Source organism: Balaenoptera borealis, assembly GCF_965194805.1.
Source record: "Balaenoptera borealis genome assembly, chromosome: 5".
Taxonomy (NCBI): domain Eukaryota; kingdom Metazoa; phylum Chordata; class Mammalia; order Artiodactyla; family Balaenopteridae; genus Balaenoptera; species Balaenoptera borealis.
In genome coordinates this window covers 21382405-21395296 of record NC_138862.1, presented here as the reverse complement: position 1 = coordinate 21395296, position 12892 = coordinate 21382405, and the positions used below count along the sequence as shown (strand labels likewise).

General features: G+C 34.1%; 1 long non-coding RNA gene across 1 annotated transcript in view; it reads right to left on the bottom strand.

The window, feature by feature from the left end:
• Nucleotides 1–12892, bottom strand: part of LOC309628741 — an 83245-nt gene that overhangs the window by 55402 nt on the left and 14951 nt on the right. Inside the window, exon 2 of the long non-coding RNA XR_014244689.1 lies at nucleotides 7443–7534. This is a non-coding gene — a long non-coding RNA (uncharacterized lncRNA). The remainder of the gene's footprint in view (nucleotides 1–7442; nucleotides 7535–12892) is intronic.

Sequence of the window (12892 nt, the reverse complement as noted above, 5' to 3'; positions counted from 1 at the left end):
TACTGAACAATGAAATCACCTGTGAGTTTATAATAATGGCAAATGCTAATGTCTAGGATACTTACTAGCTGAGATAAATTAGTAAATTAGCATATCTCAGAGTAAGGCTCTATACACATATTTTTAAAGAACTCAAAGTTGACAACACTGCTGCAAATATATTTAGAAAAGTGTGAAAGTTATGCTCCATAATTTTTTAAACAGTGATTTGGAAAATTCTAGATATAGTTTCATTTCTGAAATTTCCATGTCTACACTTTACTAATTTATTGGAATAAAAATAATTGATTCCAATGGTTTTTTTTCACATGATCTATCCACATATGGTAAGAAAACACCCTGAGGATGTAGATAGAGAAAATCATGTCTGATATTTTGATAATTTCCATGTTTGAAGATGAAAGAAATGTGTAATTCAGAAGCTTCTGCAAATACTTTGCTAAGTATGGAGAAGTAGAAAGTAGAGAGACTACCTTTTTAACAGCAAAATATCACAACGATTTTTTCTTGCGTTTTTGTTTCATTTTGTTTTGTTTTTTGTCTATCCAGATACAGGGTCAGTGCAAGGAAGTTATTATACTGTGGACACAAAAATAGAGGAATCTGGAGTTTTCAGAAGATGGCTCAAGAAAGCATAAGGAACTAGAATTGAGATAATTGAAGAGAGAAGAGAGCTCTGAGGTAAAAGGAGGAAATATAAACTGTGGCAACAGGCCTGATAAGTTCATATTTCCTGTTGAGGAATAATGAATAATTTTCAATTAACAAGAATATTATTAGGATAGTTTAATTTTCATTTAGCTTTCATTTGTTTTTTATTCTTTGACAAAATAAATCATATTGTTCATATAATTTTTAATAAGTATGTGATACATATGTCTATATATTCATAAATTTTGAATCAAAATGATTTTGGGGTAGGGGACAGCTATCAAAGCATGTATTATTCATATATATAAAGCACATATATTTATATATTCATATACATATTCATATATATAAGATAAAGCATATGTATATAATTTATGCTTATACATGCAACAAAAATCACTGAGCAAAGTTTGGGAATGAAGCTGAGCTGAAAGGCATCAAGAGAAGGGGAGAAAAGTTTGACAATCTTCAGAAATATCAGAGTTTGTTCTGGATTTACCACAGAAGGTGGGATGATCACTTGGGCCTTTTTTGTTTAGAGATCAAATTGAATCATAATTTTAGCTGACTGTAGCATTTTGGGGCTCTTAGTTACACTGAGTACTTACTGAAAGGAATAAAACTCATTTGAAAACCAAATATGGAAATTAGAGATAAAGATAAAAATAATATGAAATAAAAATGGGCAGCCTGCAGTCCTCCCTGCTTCCACGCCAAGCTGCCTTGAAAGAGTCATAGGACCTGGAACTGCCAAGACGTTGGGGAAGAGTGTAAGAACATTCCCAAGTCACCTCAGGCTCAGTCAAGATTCTCTGTCAACTAAAGACATTTTCTCACCAAATGCATTCATCGAAAATGGGTTTATAGTCATTTTCTCTTATCGAAAAATAATTTAGATCTTGACAAAAGGTAGAAGAAATGGGAAATCAATGAAAATTAAAAGCTCTGTACTACAAACGACCTCGAGATCAGAAATAAGAAAAATATCTCTATGTCAGAATCTAGACATGTCACACTTAATGTAAAAAAAAGTAAAAAGGACAAAACTAACTGCCATGAACAACAGAGCAACAGAAACTTGACAGGATTACCCATTCTTCCCAATAGAACTTCAGAGAAAGCAAAAGCGGAGAACATCCTGGGCAGTTGGATGATTATCAGTGTAATTAATTAAAAGATTGAGCAATATCTGGGTCAGATCATCAAAATTTATTTAGGTTCAGATTGCATTTTCTTTTACACTAATTCTCTTATTTAGGTAATACTTATTAATAATTGCATTAATATTAAAATATTAACATCTGGACAATAATTATTTTTTAAAAAGGTAAAATCCAGCAGGTTAGCATGATATGTAGAGAATGCTCAAAAATAAGCAGCAAGGGCTCCCCTGGTGGTGCAGTGGTTGAGAGTCTGCCTGCCAATGCAGGGGACATGGGTTCGAGCCCTGGTCTGGGAGGATCCCACATGCCACGGAGCAGCTGGGCCCGTGAGCCACAATTACTGAGCCTGCGCGTCTGGAGCCTGTGCTCCGCAACAAGAGAGGCCGTGACAGTGAGAGGCCCGCGCACCGCGATGAGGAGTGGCCCCCGCTCGCCGCAACTAGAGAAAGCCCTCGCACAGAAACGAAGACCCAACACAGCCAAAAATAAATAAATTAATTAATTAATTAATTTAAAAAAAAAAGTATTTGCAAGGCAACTAAAAATAAAACACTAAAAAAAAAAGCAGCAAAATATGTATAGTTAAAACTGTTATGAACACAAGAAAATGTATGAAACTAATGATCTTTATCAGATAAAATAACATATAAGATTTTATATTAATATATTTACATTTCTCATTGTAATTTTACTATTCTTTATTTCTCTGTTGTTTAGGAAAATATCACTTTGTTTAATTACTGGAGATTAATTTGTTTTTATTTTTAAAATATGCTTTCTCACAAGGATCTCTTAGAGTTTTATTGAGATATAACTCAAGCTTCATAAAATTCATCCATTGAAGTGTATGATGCAATTTTATTTTTAGTATCCTCCCTGGATTGTGCAACCATTACCACAATCTAAGTGGAAGAATATGTTAGAACATTTTCATAATTATAAAAAGAAACCTTGTACTCATTAATAATAGTCTCCATGCCCCAGGCCCAAAGAACTGCGCAAAAATTAATGTACATTCTGTTTCTACAGATTTACCAGTTCTGGACATTTCATTCTGATGAAATCATGCAGTAGGTGGTTTTTTATGATTGGCTTCTTTCACTCAGCATAGCATTTCAAAATCATTCAGGCTGTAACATAGTTAAATACTTGATTAATTTTATTGCTGAATAATATTTCATTGTATGTATACCTAGGAGTGGAATTGATGGGTCATATGGTAAATCTTTTACCTACTGTGGAAATAACACACTATTTTTTCCAAAAAAAAAAAAAAAAGGCAAAAAAAAAAAAAAACTACATCATTTTACACTTCTGCCAGCAATGTATAAGGATTACAATTCATTCACTGTTATTGATCTGTTTTTTTTATTATGTCACCTTAGGGGGTGGGACATAGTTTTTGTGGTTTTGATTTTCATTCCCCTGGTTGGATAAGAATGTTGAGACTCTTGTTATGTGTTTATTGGAGATTTTTATATCTCCTTTATACAAATGTCTATTCATAATCTTTATCCATTGTTTCATTTATGTGTTTTTATTTGTCTTTTTTTGCTGAGTTTTAATAATTCATTATATATTCTTGGTACAAGTACCTTATCGTATTTGTGATTTGCAAATATTTCATCCATTCAGTGGTGGTCTTTTCACTTTATTGATGTTATTATATGCAACATAAAAGTTTTCAATTGTGATGATGTCAAAGTTATCTCTTTTTTGGTCACTTGTACCTTTGTTGTGATAGCTAAGAAATCATTGTCTATGTATTCTCCTAATGTTTTGTAGTTTTAGATCTTAAATTTAGGTTTATGATGCATTTTCAGTTAATTTCTGTGTAAGGTGTGAGGTAGGGAGATCATTCTTTTGCATGCAAGTAGGCGGTTGTCTCAGTATCATACTTGTTGAAAATAATTTAAGCTGGGCATTCTTGTAAACAACTTCGAGTATAGTGGTTTACTTCTGTATTCTTGATTGTGTTCTCTTGGTCTATATTATCTGTCCTTATGCCAGTGCCACATAAAGTTGGTCCTGGGCTTTTCCTTGTGAATAGCCTTTTGATTACCAACTCAATCTCTTTACTTGGTATAGGTCTATTCATGCTCTTATTTCTTACTGAGTCAGGTTTCGTTGTTTGTGTTTCTTGTGATTTTCTAGGAACTTGTCTATTTCATCTCATCTAATTATCTAATTTGTGGGTATACAATTGTTCATAACATTCCCTTAAAATCCTTTTTATTTCTGTAAGGTTGGTAGTCATGTTAACTCTTTAATTTTTTATTTTAGTAATCTGAATACTTTCCTTTTTTGTCTTGAACAGTCTAGCTCAAATATGCTAATGTTGTTGATCTTTACAAAGAAACATTTGTGTTTTTGTTGAATATCTATTTTAATTTTAATATTATCAGTTTCATAATTTCAGTGCTAATTTTATTATTTTTCCTTTGAAATAGGTTCAGTTTGCTCTTCTTCTTTTAGTGTCTTAGGATGGCAGTGACAGTTATTGAGTTGAGATTTCTTTTTTCTTTTTTCTTTATTTTTCAGATATATAATTATAACTGAATCATAATATAGTTTTCCCTACTTCTTTCTTTTTTTTGTAAATTAATTTTTTTTTTTGGCTGCGTTGGGTCTTTGTTGCTGTGAGCGGGCTTTCTCTAGTTGTGGTGAGCAGGGGCTACTCTTCATTGCAGTATGCAAGCTTCTCATTGCGGTGGCTTCTCTTTTGCAGAGCCCGGGCTCTAGGCACACGGGCTTCAGTAATGGTGGCACGTGGGCTCAGTGGTTGTGGCTCATGGGCTCTAGAGTGCAGGCTCAGTAGTTGTGGTGCACAGGTTTAGTTGCTCTATGGCATGTGGGATCTTCTCGGGTGAGGGCTCGAACCCGTGAGCCCTGCATTGGCAGGTGGATTCTTAACCACTGTGCCACCAGGGAAGCCCCCCTACTTCTTTCAATTCTTATGCCTTTAACTGTCGTGTTAATTGCTTTGACAACTGTCTCCAACATAATGTTAAATAGCAGTAAAAATACTGAGCATTATTATATTGTTCCTGCCTTTAATAGCAAAGCCTCTAGTGTTGCCCAATTAACTAAAATGTTAGTTTTGGGCCTGAAGTATTTTATCATGTTGGGAAATGTCCATCAGTTCTTATTTTTTTTATTAATTTTTATTGGAGTATAGTTGCTTTACAATGGAATATTACTTAACCATATAAAGGAATGAAATGTGCCATTTGCAGAGACGTGGATGGATCTAGAGACTGTCATACAGAGTGAAGTAAGTCAGAAAGGGAAAAACAAATATCGTATAATATCGCTTATATGTGTAATCTAGAAAAATGATACGGATGAACTTATTTGTAACGCAGAAATAGAGACACAGACACAGAGAACAAATATATGGATACCAAGGGTGGAAGGGCAGGGTGGGATGAATTGGAAGATTGGGATTGACATATATACACTACTATGTATAAAATAGATAACTAATGAGAACCTACTGTATAGCACAGGGAACTCTACTCAGTGCTCTGTGGTGACCTAAATGGGAAGGAAATCCAAATAAAGGGGGGATACCGGTATATGCATAGCTGATTTACTTTGCTGTACAGCAGAGATTTTTTTTTTTTTTAAATATAGTAATTTCAGCCAGAAGGTACCTCTTAACACATAATTCATGGTAATATGGCTCAGGGCCCTTTTCAATACTTCAACCACAGTAGTTCTGCTTTTATGTGATTTATAAATTGATATGTAAGCAAGATTTTGTTTCAAAGATAGGCTTTTGTGCTTGTGCATATGTGTGTGTCAATGATTTAAAACCAATTCCAGAGAAAAAAACTCTTACAGAGAACCTTAGTTGGAGCAGAAAACATGTAGAAATAACAAGAAATTGGAATTAGTGAATCATAATTCAACATAAGATGTGCAAATGGTGCCAGATATTACTTTATCCATTTCATAATTTTGCCTGACACTTATAATGGTAACTTTTTTATGCAACTTAAAATTATTGGAAATGCTTATGTAGCAACCCATGATTTTAAAACACACAAAGAAACAAATAATAGCTGCTAAACCCATGTTTCAAAGATACATCAGGTATGCACTTGATTAGGTGTATCCACTCTTACAGCATTATTTTGTACATTTCTCCATCTGTAAATTTCTTTTCATGTAATATAATATAAAATAATAGTATCCTAAATGCTTTAGGTGAAGCATACTATGGTGAGATTTGTGTACTTGTAGAGTGAGCTGTTAAGAAAAGAAAATACAGAGACACACTCTGATGATCATTTAGCTGCCTTCCAATTATAAAACTACAACAACAAATGGCAGAGAAAATCTACCTAGCATATTTAAACATAATGGTTTTTGCTCCTAATTCTAGTGGTAAACATTCCATCTGGAAATTTTGGAAAACCTAAAATATTTAAAGAAGAAAATAAAGATTGTTTATAATTTTGTTTGGTCAAGAATAAATGATAACTTTTCTCAGGTATCTACTTTTTTTCTTTAATTTATTTATTTTATTTATTTATTTTTGGCTGCATTGGGTCTTCGTTGCTGCAAGCGGGCTTTCTCTAGTTGTGGCGAGCGGGGGCTACTGTTCGTTGCAGTGTGTGGGCTTCTCATTGTGGTGGCTTCTCTTGTTTAGGAGCACGGGCTCTAGGAGTGTGGGCTTCAGTAGTTGTGGCTCATGGGCTCAGTAGTTGTGGCTTGCGGGCTCTAGAGTGCAGGCTCAGTAGTTGTGGCGCACGGGCTTAGTTGCTCCGCAGCATGTGGAATCTTCCTGGACCAGGGTTCGAACACGTGTTCCCTGCATTGGCAGGCAGATTCTTAACCACTGTGCCACCAGGGAAGCCCCTCTACTTCTTTACTTCTAAATTGGCATTATACAACCATAAATTGTTTCAAAACATTCTTTATTCATAGAAACATACATTATGAACTAATTTAAAATTTTCTAGTAGTACAAAAACACCTAAGGGATTCATGATACAGAAGGTCCTCCTTTTCCCATACTATTTCACTTTCCATAATAAATATCAACATCCCTGGCACAGGGGAAGAAAATCCTCCCTCTACAACTCAGGGTACATTTTCAAATTAAAATAAATGTAATCCTCATGAAAGAAGTAGGTCCCACAATATTAGAATTAACTTGAATATTATGTAGACATAAATTATTTTATTTAAGTGTTCATTATAACAAGAAAATTAATAGTTGCATTTTAGTTGGCACATATTTTTAATTCATGGGTTTGTGTTCCATTTGTATGTTTAGTAACATTTCCAAGCATGGTTTTCTAAAACCAATGTTTTTCATTAATAATTTTTGTTAGAATATTCATGGGGCAAGGCCAGATAAAAGTGCATATAAATGAGGATGAATAATCATATCTCAAGAATAATGAAACATTTAAATGAACCAGTGTTTAAAAGGATTTTATCAAAAAGAGGAAGGGGGAGAAAGCACCAAATATATCAGGATGTATAATCCGTGTTGGGAAGAAACCTGAAGACATTCCTGAGGGATAATGATTTCCACAGCTGGCATGTATTGGTTCATAGGCTGTACACTATACAACTTAAGACCAATTCTATAATTTGACTTTCTTTTCTTACCTTATCCCATGAAGTTTGGGTCCCATTGCTACTCATTTAATATTCAGTTCCACTGAAACAAGCCATGCTTTTTAGTTCAACTTGTTGCCATTCTACATCATGGAAGGAAAAAAGGGATGATTTTTGTCTTGGTATATTGTATGTACCATCAGGAATCATAGTAATGGGGCAATTTCATCATGCTATGCAATGATATTATGTGTCAGCACTTGAAATAGTTACATAACTAATGATGAAAGGATTTTAATTAATGAGAAATTGATAGTACAATCGTTAGATCAAATTTTATTCACACTATCAGATAACTTAATCTAGACCTCATCCTTTTCTCCAAAAATAACCTGAATCAATAAAATATTACATGTACATTCAACATGTTCTTGGGGAGGTTTATGTAGCACCAAGAGGAAGAGATTCGTCAGTATTTCAGTATTAAAAAAAAAAAAATTTTGACTTCTGTTTTCCAGTCCAGAAGTAAGTAGCTTAGAAGTTGACACTTAATCCTAACAACAAATAAAAAGATGAATAAACTAAAAAATCAACATCTCTTTATAGACCATCAGAGAAATGAAATCAAGGGCAAACTACTGCTCCAAAAATTGGAGACAGATGAACCTATACAGAGAATCACAATTTACCAGAGCAAAAACTTATAAACAGTAACCTCTTAGGTGCCGGTAGTGTGGTAGGAAACCTTGAACAGTAATTGACAAATTGATGGGGGCTCAATGTGGACAAGCCTGAAAAAGAACAGAACAACTTCAGAGGGACTCAGTAATAGGGAATTTGTACCTGCAAGAGCTCTATCAGGTCCTCATAATGGTGAATATCAGAGAAACGTCTCTTTGTGCTTCTGGCAGGGGGTGGGGAAACCAACACTTTGATATATGCCAGTGTTCTATTCTACTTATGAAGCCTACCCTCAGAGAAACTATCTTTCCAGACCCTAACTTATTCGGATTTTATCAGAGCCCAACTGACCTGGGAGGAGGAAAATAGCCAACTCTAGATCATTCTAGCCAGCCTATACCACCTAAGGGGGTGAAAGAAAGAAAAAAAGAAAAAGCCAAAAAGCATTTGTGAAGTTAACAGCCCAACAGCAGAGGCTCAATAAAAGACTGAGACCTGTTCATTGAACTATAGAACATTCCCCCTCTCCCAAGACATTACCACAAAAATATAGATTCAACACAATCCCAATCAAAATCACAGCAAGTTATTATTTTTTTATTATAATTTTATTTTTAGAGCAGTTTTGTGTCACAGCAAAATTCAAGGAAAGGTACAGATATTTCCCATATATCACCTGTCCCCACACATTCATAGCCTCCCCATTGTCAACATTCCCCCGCCAGAGTGGTACAACTGTTAAAATTGATAAACTTACATTGATGCGTTATAATCACTCGAAGTCCCTATTTTATCTTAGGATTTTTTCCTGGTTTTGTACATGTTACCTGTTTAGACAAATGTATAATGATATGCACCCATCATTATAGTATCATACGAAGTTATTTGCACTACCCTGAAAATCCTGTGTTCTATTTATTCCACCCCCAGCAACACATGACAGCCACTGATCTTTTTACTGTCTCTATAGTTTTACGTTTTTCTGAATGTCACATGCTTGGAACCATATAATATACAACCTTTACAGATTGTCTTCTTTCACTTAGTAATATGGATTTAAGTTTCCTCCAAATCTTTTAATTGTTTGAAAGCTCATTTTTATTTAGCACTGAACAATATTCTATTGTTGGGATGTACCACAGTTTATATATCCATTCGTTCACCTATTGAAGCACATCTTAGTGGTTTCCAAGTTTTGACAGTTTTGAATATAGCTGCCATAAGCATCTATGTACGGGTTTTGTGTAGACATAAATTTTCAATTCCTTTGATAAATACCAATGAGTGGGATGGCTGGATCTTATGGTAAGAGTATGTTTAGTTTTGTAAGAAAAGTTATTTTTCAAATAACAACAAACCTATTCTAAAATTCATATGAAGAGACAAAGACCCAGAATAACCAACACAATACTGAAGAAGAACAAAGTCTGACTGGTATTACTCTACTTCCAGTATTAAGATAAAGTTGTAGTAATCAATACAGTGTGGTTGGTATTGGCAAAAGAAAATATAAAGAGACGGATGGAACAAAATAGAAAATCCAGAAATAGTCCCACATAAATATAATCAACTCATCTTTGACAAAGGGGCAAAGGCAATAAATTGGAGAAAAAATAATCTGTTCAACAAATGGTGCTGGTAAGATTGAACATGCCCATTCAAAGAAAAAAAAAATGTCTCAAGACATGGATTCATTTTGTACCTTCTTCACAAAAATTAACTCACAATGGATCATAGACCTAAATGTGGAGGACTTTGGGTATCTGTGGGGGCTGTTTTGCTGTGAAACTAGAACTTCTCTAAAAAATAAAGTCTATTATGGTTACCAAGGGATAAGGAGGGATAAATTGGGAATTGGGGACTGACATATACACACTACTATATATAAAAGAGATAACTAATAAGAACCTGCTGTATAGCACAGGCAGCACTACTCAGTACTCTGTAATGGCCTATATGAGAAAAGAATCTAAAAAAGAGTAAATATATGTGTAACTGATTCACTTTGCTGTACACCTGAAACTAACACAACATCATAAATAAAGAATACTCCAATAAAAATTTTAAAAAAATAAAGTCTATTTATAAAAACAGTCTGTACCAACACCATAAATGTAGTTATTTGAAGTATGAAAGTGTATTATTTGCATTTTGCATTGTTTACTTTATCACAGGAATTTTCTTAGATTTGGGGCTAATTACTGATGCTGAGGTCATGATTCATCTAGAGTTTTGTCCTATAAAAACCTGTACATATTACAGAAGAGTCTTGTGGGAAGGGAGAAATATCAGGAACTAAATAACTTCAATTCATCCTGACATTCCTCATTTCAAACTGGCAACACATCAGCTCTGTCCCTCATTCTGAGCCATTTGCTGGCAGTCAGGACTTTTTCCACTCATGTAAACCCTGTAAGAAAGAAAGTAAGAGACATTTCCTTATGCCTATGTATATGCATCTTATGCATTCATATTCATAAAATTTAAGTATGACTATTTTTTAAACTGCAGATATCTATAGTTTCAACAGTGTTTGGAAGATAGCTTTATAAATGTGAGAGTATTTACTTGGAGGTCATGTCTAGAGCAGACTAACTTTAAGATTTTTTTTTTTTTTTTTTGGTAACAATACCAAATCAACACCAGAAAAATATCCTAAGCACAGGAGGCACTTTAACTCAATTATCTGTATGAATCTATCTAATATATTTTTAGTCATCATAGCTGTTGTATTTGGCATTTTTATTCTTCAATGTCACTTCTCATTAATGCACTGGCTCTATTACTGTCATTTGAAGACTTTTCCGTTGTCATTTTACTTCATTAACTGATTATTTTCTAATTGCTATTTTATTCCCCTGTTTGATTCATCAGCTTTTAATGTTCCACTTAATCGACTTCTTTGTCTACATGATGTGAGAGAAAATGTGGCTGAATTAATCATTTAGCCTCTGAAGACTGATATAGTGAGAGCTTACTTTGATTGTTCCATTTTCTAGATAGAAAAACTAAGGAAATATATCTGCAGTCTATTCAAACACCTCCTATTAAAAATATTCTTACTCCTCGCCTTTTCCAATCTCTTTTAAAAGTCAAGTAGCTACAAGGACACTTATATGTACACTACATCTTGCTGATTTTAAACTATATATCTTTCATTTTTTTCTATAATATTTCCCATGACAGGATATTAAATCATAACTTGAATTGTGTTTTATACAAATTAAAAAAAAAATTTAAACTAACACAACATTGTAAATCAACTATACCTCAATTAAAAACAAAATGTTTAAATCAGAAACTGTGGATCAAAGAAATTGGTGATTAAAGAGAGTGTGTTGAGGCCTTTATCAATCAACTAAGGGTTACCAAATAGGAATTTTAAGGAAAATTAGAATAATAATCATAAAAATTCTAAAGTTCAATTTATTTTCCTGTTGAACATTTTCTTATTACAGTTCATACTGAGAAGGAATTTCATGCAGCAAAGAAGTAATAGAGTTGAAATTCAAAGCAAGTTGTGCCAAACGCAAAGACCTGAGTTCTACATAGTCTCAGGTAATGAATGTGTGTGCTCTGAAGTCAGGTAGTGTATATGGTGTCGGTAAAAGAGAAAGGCTGTTACCCTTCACTCCATTATGATCATCTCTGATACCCTCATTGGCAAAACCCTAGGAGATTCCAAAGCTTTTTGTTTTTTGGCCAAGCACGAGGCATGGGGATCCTAGTCAAAGTTAGGAGTCTACTGCATGGGGTACAAACCCTCAGGCAGAGCATGTATGACTCGTCTTGGGTTCTCACCACTTCCTTGGAAGACTACACAGCTCCAATTATCACATGATCCACAAAACTATCTCCCCTATAAAAAGAGGGTTAAGTATTACTTCTTAACCTCAAAAGCTTTCCCTCCCTCCTCTTCCTGTTGAAGACATGTCTGCAATTAGCTTGGGCTTCTAAATGCCTGAGGCAACGCATCAGAAAAAGGGAAGGATAGACAGTTTGATTCAGTTTAAGCCAAAGAAAGAAAAATACTGTGATAAATTCTAATTATTCAAGAAACGATTCTCTCATTTAAGAAAACAAGTAATTACCATACAGTGTTATACATGTTGTAGTGTTATACAATGAGCACAAAAATCTTGAGATCAATTTATTTGGGGAGAGGACATCATGGTATTTATGCTGGAATTTTTTAATTTTTTAAATTTTTTTGGCAGCGCAGTGCAGCTTGTGGGATCTTAGTTCCCTGACAAGTGATTGAACACCAGCCTTTGGCAGGGAAAGCACCGAGTGCTAACCACTGGACCACCAGGGAATTCCCTGGAATTTTTTTTTTTTCGAAAATTTTTTAGAGTACTTTAAGGTTCATAGCATAATTGAGGAAAGGTACAGAGATTTTTCATATATTCCCAACACACACATACATATCCTCCCCCAAACTGTATTTTTAACAATAAGTAGGAATATATCTAGGCAAAAAATGAGAAGCTATGCTCCTGAGAAAAAAAAACCTGTAAAAGACATGGGAAGCAGGACCTGTGACACATTGCAAAGGCTCTCGTTAGCTAAGCCAAAGAGATCTGAAAATGAGCAGTAGGAAGGTGAGCTGGGAGATTGACAGCAGCCACAGGGTCATGAATGATCTTATCATGCACAGATGTTTAGAATCATGTTTGAGCATTACTTTGTTCCAATACATCAAAATACCTGAATGATTTTGATGATCATGAACATTTTATTTTTTTTCCAATTAGTAACTCTGAGATGGCTGACTTTCAGGAAATATATGCTAGGAATAATGTTAGGCAAATTCAGGAATT